The following is a 14,148-nucleotide window of genomic DNA, read 5'->3' on the forward strand; positions in this document are numbered from 1 at the left end:
GTAGGCTTTGCCAGCTGATGATGTGGGCACCTGGAAGGCAGGTTGTCAACACGGAGATGTTAGAAGTCATTGCAGATATAAAAGTCAGGCGATTAACAAGACCTCTTCCATCAGGATTGTGTCTACAATATGGTGCAAAGAAGCATGAAGAATGGCGGTGTGGAGAGTGATGATGAATGGGTGTGGAAGATCTACGACCGCTCACTCCTGGGGAGATCGGGGCAGCTGTGAATGAGCCAAGTTGAAGGACATTTAATTTAAGAAGAGCATTTCTTGCCAGTTGTTGAGTTCACTGCAAGAAGGACGCATACTGCATGCTGAGAAGTCTGTGTGTGCCGCAGATAGAAAACACCTTTTTGGATGTGTGTCGTGTGTTGGAAAATTGCCTCTTTCAGGTTTTTTCAGTGCCTTGAATCCTAATGGTTGGTGCTCAAAGCCCTTCAGTGGGGACAGAGGTGATGATCACAGCCTTCTCTTCAGAGAAGAGGCGCCCAGATAGGGCCCAATCCCACTCAGGAGAACCCATGGGGCCACGTCGGTGCCAACTCTACAGGGGTGCACAGGTAGGGCTGGGTCACCCTGACATCACCACTCACCTTGATGGTGTCAGGGGCCTTGCAGACCCCAGACCCTGCTCACCATTGTCCCTCTGCTCTTTCTGCTCCTCCGCTCTTTCCTCCTGACCAGCTGTGTTTCTGCTGGAGCTGGGAAGCCGAGTTCTAACCACCCCCAAGAAGTCGCCAAGCAATTCCTCTCAGATGGGGGCAGGACGGAGTCTCCTTTCCCTGGCAGGATGAGGCTCAGAGAACCAAATTCTGACTACGGTGAGCCCTGACCTTGCTCCTGGTGGCCCAGGTGGGCACTGAGCACAAAGCAAAGGGACTTGGCTTTGGTCCTGAGTTCTAAGGGTTTGCTGCTGACTATTTCCCAAGGAGTTGTAGCTGCCATCGAGTCGGCCCCAACTCATGGTGACCCCACGTACAAAAGAACAAAGTGTGGCCCAGTCCTGCACCATCTTCATAATCGTTGGTATGTTTGAGTCCATTATTGTGGATATTCTGTCAATCCATCTCATGGAGGGTTTCCCTACTTTTCACTGACCTGTACTTTACCAAACACAGTGTCCTTTTCTAGTGATTAAGTCCTTAATCCTGGTAATGTGTCCAAAGTAAGCAAGCTGAAGTTTCAGACAATGTTGGCTAATTTTAGGAACTAGATCACCAGGCCTTTCTTCCTAGTCTTAGTCTGGAAGCTCCACTGAAACTTGTCCACTCTGGGTGACCTTGCTGATATCTGAAATACCAGTGGCATAGCTTCCAGCATCACAGCAACACCCGAGTCACCACAGGATGGCAAACTGACAGGAATGGAGAAAGAGAGGGAAGCTGTTGCTGATGTCTCTCAGGTTTAATCACGTGTCACAGAGCAAACTCTGACCAGCATGCCCATGTCTCCCAAACCCCAGGGCATGGCCACAACTGGGGCTGGTGAAGAGACAGGGGTCCACCAGCTGATGGGGCTTGCCTTGATGCAGCTCTTCATGACACCCCTTAATTAAAGGAGCAAAAATGCTGGGATGAGAGCTAAGGTGGGTGGGGTGACAGGGTAGCAGGCATGAACTGGATGGTGCTGAGCTGAGTGGGCTGTTGGCAGGGGCCCCATCAGGCCTGCCGTGAACATACTTCTGCCACATGGAGCACGAGGGATCACTTACCTTAGGGAGCTGGGTCCAAGACCTATAGAGGCTCAGCCCAGAGAATGTTCTGGAAGGATCCAGAAAGGAACCAAGAGAGCGTCTGCTCCTGCTTCTGTAAGATGCAGAGGAGGCCATGGCCCCTCATGTTGTTTTGTAATTATACACAAATGGTGCAGTGACATCCTTGATCTTGCAGCTTTGCAAATGTGCCTAAGAGTTCCCTTAGATTACTCCTAGAAATGGAGTGGCTGGTCAGAGGCTTGTCCATGGAGTAATGGGGTCCACACTGCCCAGAAACAGACCATGTGTCTTCCCACACCCAGAGCACCAGGAAGGTGAACTTGCAGCTCAGACCTCACTTTTCAAAGGTCTGTATTTGGACTCCATCTTCTTCTCTGAGGGCTGCCGTAACCAAGCACCACAAACTAAAAACCAACCAACCAACTGACCAACCGACCAGCCGACCAGCCGACCAGCCGACCAGCCAACCAACCAATCAACCAAACAAAAACCCGTTCCTGTCAAGTCGATTCTGACTCATACCAACCCTGTAGGACAGAGCAGAGTTGCACCATAGGGTTTCCAAGGAGACTTAAAATACAGAAATTTAATTTACTGGCTCACAGTTCTGGAGTCCAGAAGTCCAAAATCAAGGTGCCAGCAGAGCTGGTTCCTTCTGGAGGCTCTAGGGGAAGATCCTTCCTCACCTCTCCCAGCTTCTGGTGGCTCCAAGCGCTGTCTGCTGAGAACGATCATGCGAATCTCCACCCTGTCTTCACGTGGCCATCCTTCATCAGGTTGCCTGTGTCTTCTCCTCTTGTAAGGACACCATTCCTGGATTTAGGACCCGACCTGATAATCCAGGATCATCTCATGTTGAGATCCTTAACTTAATTGGTATTTGCCAAGACTCTATTTCCAAATAGGTCACATTCACTTGAACATGTCTTTTTGGGGGGCACCATTTAACCCACTCCCCCATGAATCTGTCAGTTTGTCATACTATGGTGGCTTGCGTGTTGCTGTGATCCTGGAAGCTTTGCCACCAGTATTCAAATACCAGCAAGGTCTCACTTGGCAGACAGGTTTCAGCTGAGCTTCCAGACTGAGATAGTCTAGGAAGAAGGACCTGGAGATCTACTTCTGAAAAGAATTAGCCAGTGAAAACCTTATGAATAGCAGTGAAATATTGTCTGATATAGTGCTGGAAGATGAGCCCCTCAGGTTGGAAGGCACTCAAGAAATGACTAGGGAAGAGCTGCCTCCTCAAAGTAGAGGAAACCTTAATGATGTGGATGGAGCTTTTGGGACCTTCACTTGCTGATGTGGCATGACTCAAAAGAGAAGAAACAGCTGCAAACATACATTAATAATCAGAACATGGAATGTATGAAGTATGAGTCTGGGAAAACTACAAATCATCAAAAATGAAATGGAATGTATAAACATTGATATCCCAGGCATTAGTGAGCTGAAATGGACTGGTATTGGCAATTCTGAAATGGGCAATCATATGGTCTACCACGCTAGAACAACAACTTGGAGAGGAATAGAGTTGCATTTAACGTCAAAAAGAACATTTCAAGATCTATCCGGAAGTAAAACACTGTCAGTGATAGGATAATATCCATATGCCTACAAGGAAGACCAGTTAATACAACTATTATTCAAATTCACTCACCAACCACTAAATCTAAAGATGAAGAAATTGAAGATTTTATTTATTTATTTATTGTGCTTTAAGTGAAAGTTTACAAATCAAGTCAACTTCTCATACAAAAAGTTATACACACCTTGCTATGTACTCCTAGCTGCTCTCCCTCTAATGAGACAGCACATTCCTTCTCTCCACCCTGTAATCTCCATGTCCATTCAACCAGTTCCTGTCCCTCTCTGCCTTGTCATCTCTCCTCTGGACAGGAGTTGTCCACATAGTCTCATGTGTCTACTTGAGCCAAGAGGCTCACTCCTCACAAGTATTATTTTCTATCTTATAGTCTAGTCCAATCCCTGTCTGAAGAATTGGCTTTGGGAATGCTTCCAGTCTTGGGCTGATAAAGGGCCCGGGGACCATAACCTCCAGGGTCCAGAAATTGAAGGTTTTTACCAACTTCTGCAGTCTGAAATTGATTGAACATGCAATCAGTTTGCTTTGATAACTAGTAGTGATTGAAATGCCGAAGTTGGAACAAAGAAGGATAGGTAGTTGGAAAATATGGCTTTGGTGAAAGAAATGATGCCGGAGATCACATGACAGAATTTTGCAAGACCAATGACTTCTTCATTGCAAATACCTTTTTTTTTCAGCAACATAAATGGCAACTATACATGTGGACCTCACCAGATGGAATACACAGGAATCAAATCGACTACATCTGTGGAAAGAGGTGATGGAAAAGCTCAATATCATCAGTCAGAACAACGGCAGGGGCCAATTGCAGAACCAATCATCAATTGCTCATATCCAAGTTCAAGTTGAAACTGAAGAAAATTAGAACAAGTCCATGAGAGCCAAAGTACGACCTTGAGTATATCTCACCTGAATTTAGAGACCACCTCAAGAACAAATTTAAGGCATTGAACATTAATGACCAAGGGCCAGGCGAGTTGTGGATTGACACCAAGGATATCATACATGAAAGAAGCAAGAGGTCATTAAACAGACTGGAAAGAAAGAAAAGACCAACGTTGATGTCAGAAGAGACTCTAAAACTTGCTCTCGAATGCTGAATAGCTACAGCAAAAGGAAGAAATGATGAAGTAAAAGAGCTAAACAGAAGATTTCAAAGGGTGGTTCGAGAAGACAAATTAAGTATTATAATGACATGTGCAAAGACCTGGAGATACAAAACCAAAAGGGAAGAACAACCTCAGCATTTCTCAAGCTGAAAGAAGTGAAGAAAAAATTCAAGCCTGAGTTGCAATACTGAAGGGTTCTATGGGGAAAATATTAAATGACACAGGAAGCATCAAAAGAAAACTGAAAGAAAACACAGTCACTATGTCAAAAAGAATTGGTCGACGTTCAACCATTTCAGGAGGTAGCATATGAACCTAATCGATGGTACTGAAGGACGAAGTCCAAGCTGCCCTGAAGGCACTGGTGAAAAACAAGCCTCCAGGAATTGATGGACTACCAACTGAGATGTTTCAACAAAGGATGCAGCCCTGGAAGTGCTCATTGTCTATGCCAAGAAATTTGGAAGACAGCTACCTGGCCAACAGACTGGAAGAGGTCCGTATGTATGCCTATTCCCAAGAAAGGTGATCCAACCTAATGTGGAAATTATCAAACAATATCATTAATATCACATGCAAGTAAAATTTTGCTGAAGATCATTCAAAAGCGGCTGCAGCAGTGTATCGACAGAGACTGCCAAAAATTCAAGCTGGACTCGGAACAGGACGTGGAACCAGGGATATCATTGCTGATGTCAGATGGATCCTGACTAAAAGGAGAGAACACCAGAAGGATGTTTACCTGTGTTTCATTGACTACGTAAAGGCATTTGACTGTGCGGATCATAACAAGTTATGGATAACATTGTGAAGAATGGGAATTCTAGAACACTTAATTGTGCTCATGAGGAGCCTGTACGTAAATTAAGAGGCAGTTGTTCTAATAGAACAAGGGGATCTTGCTTAGTTTAAAGTCAGGAAAGGTGTGCATCAGGGTTGTATTCTTTCACTATACTTATTCAATCCGTACATTGAGTAAATAATCACAGAACGTGGACTATATGAAGAAGAACGGGGCATCAGGATTGGAGGAAGACTCATTAACAACCTGCGTTATGCAGATGACACAACCTTGCTTGCTGAAAGTGAAGAGGACTTGAAGCACTTACTATTGAAGATCAAAGACCACAGCCTTCAGTATGGATTGCACCTCAACATAAAGAAAACAAAAATCCTCACAACTGGACCAATGAGCAACATCATGATAAATGCAGAAAAGATTGAAGTTGTCAAGGATTTCATTTTACTTGGATCCACAATCAACAGCCATGGAAGCAGCAGTCAAGAAATCAAAAGACGCGTTGCATTGGGTAAATCTGCTGCGAAGGACCTCTTCAAAGTGTAGAAGAGCAAAGACGTCACCCTGAAGACTAAGGTGCGCCTGACCCAAGCCATGGTATTTTCAATCGCATCACATGCATGTGAAAGCTGGACAATGAATAAGGAAGACTGAAGAAGAACTGATGCCTTTAAATTGTGGTTTTGGTGAAGAATATACTGTGGACTGCCAGAAGAAAGAACAAATGTGTCCTTGAAGAAGTACAACCAGAATGCTCCTTAGAAGCAAGGATGTTGAGACAACATCTCACATACTTTGGACATGTCAGGAGGGATCAGTCCCTGGAGAAGGACATCAGGCTTGGTAAAGTAGAGGGTCAGCAAAAAAGAGGAAGACCCTCAAGGAGATGGACCGCCACAGTGGATGCAACAATGGGCTCAAGCATAATAATTGTGGGGATGCTGCAGGACTAGGCAGTGTTTCATTCTGTTGTTCGTAGGGTTGCTATGAGTTGGAACCTACTTGATGGCAGCTAAGAAGAACAACATTCAACCCACTATGGACCACTTACTTCCACATCTCCCTTGATCTGCTCTGCGTCCATCCTGAGCAGCTGGATCCTAGCCTGGGCTGGTAGGTGAAGGGTGGAGGCAGGACATGTTCTTGCGGAGGGGATCCCAGGGTTGGCTGGCTCTGCGCATTGCTCCTGCTGCCCAGAGCTGGGCGGGCTAGTTGGGCTGGCTTGGGTGACTCCTCCAACTGGTGGGCTGAGGCTGCCTCAGTCCTGGGAGCCCCTGGCCTTCCTGCTTGCCCCTGACCCTGGCTCCCCTTCCTGCTGAGCCCTGCGCACGGCTGTGGTCCAGCCGTTTTGCCAGAGTTCTGTCCAACTGGCTTCCTCCTCGGCGATATTTTCCTAAAGCCAGAAATGCGGAAAGGGATGTAACAACTGAGCACAGCCAGGCCTTTCTAAATGTGACGTTGGAAAAATTAGAAAGACTACACCCCGCGTCGTGCGGAGTGGCGACATTCCTCCCTGCCCGGTGTTCGGATGACGGATTTAGGCTCTGCACTTGCCCTGAGGGGCTGCGGGGCTCTGCTGCCAAGCTCAGCGCCAAGGCCGCAGGACGCGCCGCTCCCGCCCACCAGGGGGCGCCCTGGCTTTGCCGACCACCCACAGCCAGGTCCGATTCGGGGGGACTACAGTCAGGGACGCCTGCAGGATCAATCTGCTGCGGACACACACCGAGAGCTGCAGCCACCCCCCGCCCCGATTCCAACCCAGACCTCTACCTTGTCAAACGGAGCAGCAGCGCGTGGCTCCTTACAAGGCCAAGCGCAGCCCCAGTGTGGAGCTTGGGGCAGCAATGACGGGGGCGCACCAGCGTTTCGGCCGTTTTGGGGGGTGATTCTATTTACAGGCCGCCCTGCTGAGAAGGGGTCGAAGCAGGTGTCTCCAGAAAAATGTGGGGTTTCTGCTTCAAGATTTGCTTATCCCCTGCAGGGTGTTCTGTCCTCCCTCAAATTCCACATCCTTCCCGGCTGCAAGCTCCGGGTTCTGCTGGAATAGAAAGTCTGTGGAATCCGTGTCCTCAAGGAGGCACACCTCTGCCGGTTCCCACCCGACCCGCGTCCCGCCGCCTGTGTGGGGCCTGGAAGGGGTGGGGTAGAGGTAGACGCTTCCTGAGCTGCTGCTTCAGCAAGAAGGAAGAGAATCCCGGGGTGACAGTGCCAGGAGAGGCCTGAGGGGTGCTGCTGGGGGCTTCGTTCCTGGGTGTGACTGTGGGATGTGTGTGTGAGCGTGTGTGGTGTGTGAGTGTGTATGCGATGTGTGTGAATGAGAGTATGTGTAGAGTGTGTGAATATGTGTGTATGAATGTGAGTGTGTGTGGTGTGTGAGTGTGTGTGAGCATGTGTGTGAGTGTGGTGTGTGTGTGGTGTGTGTGGATATGTGTGCGAGTGTGTATGCGATGTGTGTGAATGACAGTATGTGTAGTGTGTGTGAATATGCGTGTGTGAATGTGAGTGTGTGTGGTGTGTGTGAATGTGAGTGTGTGGTATGTAGGTGTGAATGTAACGGGGATATGTGTGTGGTGTGTGAGTGTATGGTGTGTATGTGAGTGTGCAGGCATTTGGGTGTGTCTGTGGGGTGTACGTGTGTGAGTGGTGTGTGTGTGGATGTGTGTGTGGTGTATGTGTGGATATGTGTGTGTGGGTATATGTGTGTGTGGATATGTGTGCGTGTGGTGTGTGAATGTGTGTTTGGATATGTGTGTGGATATGTGTGTGTTGTGTGTGAATGTGTGTGTGGATGTGTGTGTGGTGTGTGAATGTGTGTGTGGATGTGTGTGTGGATGTGTGTGTGGTGTGTGAATGTGTGTGTGGATGTGTGTGTGGTGTGTGAATGTGTGTTTGGATACGTGTGTGTGTGGTGTGTGTGGATATGTGTGTGTGTGGATACGTGTGTGTGTGGTGTGTGAATGTGTGGATATGTGTGTGTGTGGATATGTGTGTGTGGTGTGTGTGAATGTGAGTGTGTGGTATGTAGGTGTGAATGTAACTGGGATATGTGTGTGGTGTGTGAGTGTATGGTGTGTATGTGAGTGTGCAGGCATTTGGGTGTGTCTGTGGGGTGTGCGTGTGTGAGTGGTGTATGTGTGGATGTGTGTGTGGATATGTGTGTGTGGGTATGTGTGCGTGGATGTGTGTGTGTGGTGTGTGAATGTGTGTTTGGATATGTGTTTGGATATGTGTGTGGTGTGTGAATGTGTGTGTGGTGTGTGAATGTGTGTGTGGATATGTGTGTGTGTGGTGGTGTGTGAATGTGTGTGTGGGTATGTGTGTGTGTGGATATGTGTGTGTGGTGTGTGTGTGGATATGTGTGTGTGTGGTGTGTGTGGATGTGTGTGTGGTGTGTGAATGTGTGTGTGGATATGTGTGTGTGATGTGTAAATGTGTGTGTGGATGTGTGTGTGTGGTTGTGAATGTGTGTGTGGGTGTGTGTGTGGTCTGTGAATGTGTGTTTGGATATGTGTGTGGATATGTGTGTGTGTGGTGTGTGAATGTGTGTGTGGATGTGTGTGTGGATATGTGTGTGTGGTGTGTGAATGTGTGTGTGGATGTGTGTGTGGATATGTGTGTGTGGTGTGTGAATGTGTGTGTGGATGTGTGTGTGGATATGTGTGTGTGGTGTGTGAATGTGTGTGTGGATGTGTGTGTGGATATGTGTGTGTGGTGTGTGAATGTGTGTGTGGATGTGTGTGTGGATATGTGTGTGTGGTGTGTGAATGTGTGTGTGGATATGTGTGTGTGGATATGTGTGTGTGTGTGTGGTGTGTGAATGTGTGTGTGTATATGTGTGTGTGGTGTGTGTGGATATGTGTGTGAGTGTGGATATGTGTGTGTGTGGTGTGTGAATGTGTGTGTGGATGTGTGTGTGGATATGTGTGTGTGTGGTGTGTAAATGTGTGTGTGGATGTGTGTGTGGATATGTGTGTGTGGTGTGTGAATGTGTGTGTGGATGTGTGTGTGGATATGTGTGTGTGGTGTGTAAATGTGTGTGTGGATGTGTGTGTGTGTGGATATGTCTGTGTGTGGTGTGTGAATGTGTGTGTGTGAAGTAGCTGTGATGTGTGTGTGAGGGTGTGCATGTGTATTTGTGAAGTAACTGTGGTGTGTGTGAGTGTGTTTGTGTGTGTGTGCCTCCAGAAGAGAGCTGGACACCTGACAGTCTGTTGAAGAAGGTGCAGTCCTTAGTAGTAGCAGTATTCCAAGTTCTGACCGAACCACAGTTGCTCATCTAGTCATCTGTTGATAGAAATTTGGGAGCCCTGGTGGCGCAGTGGTTAAGAGCTCAGCTGCCAACCAAAAGGTTGGCAGTTCCTTGAAATCTACCAGCTGCTTCTTGGAAGCCCTATGGGGCAGTTCTACTCTGTCCTATAGGGTCACTATGAGTCGGAATTGACTCGATGGCAATGGGTTTTTTGGTTTATCAAGATTTGGCTAATATGCATAATAGTGAGAGCAGTCACGTGCAGCTCTCCTCTCTCTTTTGTGGCGGCCTCCTTTACATCCCGTTACCTGAACCAGCTGCCGTAGAGTCGAGAGTGACCCGGACATTTCAGAGTAGAACTGTTCCCACCAGGGTTTTCACCGCCGTGACTTTTCAGAAGCCGTAGGAGTAACTTCGAATATAAGAATCAGCACAAAGCCGGTTTCTATGAGATGGAGATCAAATACATCCCAGATGTCTACGTTCCCCAGCAGCTGGGCCACTCCATTTCTGGCACCCGCAGCACTGTTCCCTCCCCTGTTTGGGTTCAGCAATTCTCTGTAACGTCTGGCAGAACTCACAAACTTAAAGTTAAGCGGTTTATTAAGGAAGTAACAGGCTACAAATCAGGTCAGGATGAGGAAGCAGGTAGGCAAAGCCTCTCTTCTTCAGCGCAGGACAGCTCTCTCAGCTCTTCTCGGCCCCCTCAGGATAGGCTCCTGTTGACCTTGCCATCTGTCACCACGGTTCTTCCCAGTCTCTCACTGTCTTCAGCGTTACAGCCCTTGACCCGTGTTATAGCTCTTTTAGGAGGTCCCTTGCCTCCACTCTCTCTCTGCTTCTTCACTCTTCTTTGTTCATTCTGCTTCTTTCTGTCTCTGAAACCTGTGTGGAGTTGGCTGCTTATATCTACAAGCTCCTTGTCAATTTCAAGGTGGGGGCCCTAAACTGACCCACGTGCCCTTGGTAGGCCACAGACACTTCATTTGGACAGTAGGCTATAGTCACTTCATTTGCAGGAGTGTATTGACCAATCCCTGCAAGGTGCATACCAATCACAGGGCAGGCTGCATCCCAGGGCCAGACAAAAAAATTAAGTTGTTTACAGCTTATCCAGGAAATGTCAACCAACCTGGACAAAAGTAACAAACCCTCTGGGGTAGAATACTAGTGCTTAGGGGAAAAATCTCTCAAGCTGTTTTTCCAAAGAACTAATGCAAAAGGGCACATAAAGGAACTCATTTCACCACAGAAGCAGATCTCCAGGCGTTTCTTCCAAAGAGCCTCTGGGTGTGTCTGAACCACCAACTTTTCTGTTAGTAGTTGAGCGTTCTCAGGGACTACCTTCCCCCATTTTTGATATAATCGTCTTAGATATGTATTCTACAAACATTTAAAACCACAACAGACAGTGTTGTAATTTCTGCTTCAACCATCAAACATGGTTTAGAAAGCTCAAGAGAAGGAAAACCTATTGTATTTACTCATACTTTTGCTTATCATGTTCTTCCTGCTTTCCTGATGTCCTGAGCTTCCATCTTTCATTGTTTCTTTTCTGTTTAGAGAACTTCCTTTAACCAGCCTTTGAGGGTAGGTTTGGTAGCAACACATTCTCTTAGTTTTCCTTCATTTGAGAGTGTCTTGATTTCCTCTTCGTTTATGAAGGACACTTTCTCTGGATATAGGATTCTGGGTTGACAGTTCATTTCTTTCAGCACTTGAAAAATATTGTACCTCTTCCTCCTGGACTACATGATTTCTGATGAAAAATCTGTTGTCATTCTAAATGTTGTTCCTGTAGGTGAGTGTCGTTTTTCTCTAGTTGCTTTCAATTTTTTTTTCTTTAGTTTTCCAGTGTTTACTTATAATGTATCTTCACATGGATTTTTTTTTTTTTTACATCAATCCTGTTTGGGGCTTCACCCAGCTTTTCAGTCTGTGGGTTATGTTTCCTGTCTGATTTGGGATGTTTGCAAATATTTCTTTGAGTGCCTTTCAGCCTCCTCCTCCTCCTTCTTTCCTTCCAGGACTGTGATAACGCAAATATTAGATTTTTTTTTTCTGCATATTCCCACATGTTCATCAGGCTCTGCTTTCTGTCTGTTGTTGTTTGGGTAATTCCTATTGTTTTATATTTTCACCACCAGCTCTTTCCTTTGTCTCCTCCATTCTGCTGTTGAGACCACCCCGAGTTTTTTGAATTTTAGTTATTGTGGTTTTCACTTGTAAAATTACCATTTGTTTTTTCTTTCTATCTTCTATTTCTTTGTTGGAACTTTCTGTGTTTTCATTTGTTTCAAGCATGATCATAATTTTTCATTAAAGCATTTTTTCAATCATGACTCCTTTAAACTCTCTGCCAGATCATTCTAACATCTCTGTCATCCCGTTGTTGGCATCTGTTGATTGTCTTTTCCGTTCGGTTTGAGATCTTCATGATTCTTATTATGAGGAACGACTTTCTATTGAAGCTATTCTATTGTTTTATGTTATGAGACTTTGTATTGTATTAAATCTTCTGTTTTAACTGTTTTTTGTTGACTCTGCTCTAACAGGGGAGGAGGTCATCATATCATTGCTGTCAGGTGGATGTAGGGTTGCAGGTTCTCCATTTGGCCTCCATTGGCTCCTGAGGGCTGGGAACACCTTGTTAATGCTGGGCTGGGGTGGGCATTTGGATTTCCCTTTTGGTCTCCACTGAGCCTGTGCTTGGGATGGCCTCGTTACTGCTGTGCAGGGGTCAGGTCCTGACTGTCCACCAGCCTCCTCTACACCACACCAGCAGGGAGAAGGAGAGATGCCGCCTTGCTGCTGGCAGGGATGGAAGTCTGGGTTGCCCATCTGCTATGCACCGAGACTGCAGGGGAGGGAGATGCCCGGTTTCCAGCTGGGGTGAGTGCAAGTCCCGCCTCTGGTACCACTCTGGAAGAGTGGGCTCAGATAACTCCTTACAGCCTCGCGAGGGTGGAAGCCTAGGGCCCCTACTCAAACTTTGTTGGTGGGGGTGGGGTGAGGGTCACAGGTTTTTTCTGTGGAGTTTGGCTGGAATAGAGTGGCTCCTGTCTACATTTTTCTGTCTTTCTAGGCTACCTCTTTTCTGGTCCTTTGGCTAAAGGGTGAAGGCTTTTTTGGGACTTTTTTGTCTGCATCTGTTGGTGTTCCTGGGTTGCTGGCTCCTTCAGCTCCAATTCCGGTACATGTGAGGCCACAAGAAACCTAGAGAACTCACTGTTGTGGCTTTTCTCAGGTAACAATATTCCTAGCTGGTCTGCTTTCTTTTCTCTACCTTTCAGAGTCTTCTTGTTTGTTTTATATAAATGTCCAGGGTTTTCAATTGTACTCAGCAGAGGGAATAGGGAAAACTATGCCTACCCCATCCTCCTGGAAGCATAAGTCTTCTATGATCTATTTTTAAGGTTAACTTTTGTGTATTAGCTGAGGTAAGGGTTGAGGCTCATTTTTTTTCCCATATGGATAGCTGTTATTTCCCCTAGCATCATTTGTTGGAAAGAGTGTGAATCCTCATTGCTTTATGCTGACATCTTTGTTAACAATCAATTGACCTTTTTGGAGTGGGCTACTTCTAGATTCTCTATTCTGTTCCATTGATACGTGTATCACACCAATATCCCACTGTTTTTTTTTTTTTAATTAACTTTTATTGAGCTTCAAGTGAACGTTTACAAATCAAGTCAGACTGTCACATATAAGTTTATATACACCTTACTCCGTACTCCCACTTGCTCTCCCCTAATGAGTCAGCCCTTCCAGTCTCTCGTGACAATTTTGCCAGCTTCCAACTCTCTCTATCCTCCCATCCCCTCTCCAGACAGGAGATGCCAACACAGTCTCAAGTGTCCACCTGATACAAATAGCTCACTCCTCATCAGCATCTCTCTCCTACCCATTGTCCAGTCCCTTTCATGTCTGATGAGTTGTCTTCGGGAATGGTTCCTGTTCTGGGCCAACAGAAGGTTTGGGGACCATGACTGCCGGGATTCCTTTAGTCTCAGTCAGACCATTAAGTATGGTCTTTTTGTGAGAATTTGGGGTCTGCATCCCACTGAACTCCTGCTCCCTCAGGGGTCCTCTGCTGTGCTCCCTGTCAGGGCAGTCATCAGTTGTGGCCGGGCACCAACTAGTTCTTCTGGTCTCAGGATGATGTAGGTCTCTGGTTCATGTGGCCCTTTCTGTCTCTTGGGCTCTTAGTTATCGTGTGACCTTGGTGTTCTTCATTCTCCTTTGCTCCAGGTGGGTTGAGACCAATTGATGCATCTTAGATGGCCGCTTGTTGGCATTTAAGACCCCAGATGCCACATTTCAAAGTGGGAATATCCCACTGTTTTGATTACAGTATCATTATAGTAAGCCTTGAAAGCAGGGTCTATAAATTCTACTTTGTTCTTTAAAAATTCATTTTCTGAGGCTATTCTAAGTCCTCTGCATATCCATATACACTTAAAAATTAACTTTTCAGTTTTTATAGAAAACCCTGTTGCAACTTTGATTTGGATTGCATTGGAGCTATAGATCAATTTGAGAAACTGATTGGGAAACATTATTGATCTTTAGTATATTGAACTTTGTAATTCATGAACCTGGTATAAATCTCCATTTAAAAATTTGTCTTTAATTTCCTTCAGGAATATTTTGCAGGTTTCAGTG

Source organism: Elephas maximus, chromosome 16, assembly GCF_024166365.1.
Source record: "Elephas maximus indicus isolate mEleMax1 chromosome 16, mEleMax1 primary haplotype, whole genome shotgun sequence".
In the NCBI taxonomy this organism is placed as follows: domain Eukaryota; kingdom Metazoa; phylum Chordata; class Mammalia; order Proboscidea; family Elephantidae; genus Elephas; species Elephas maximus.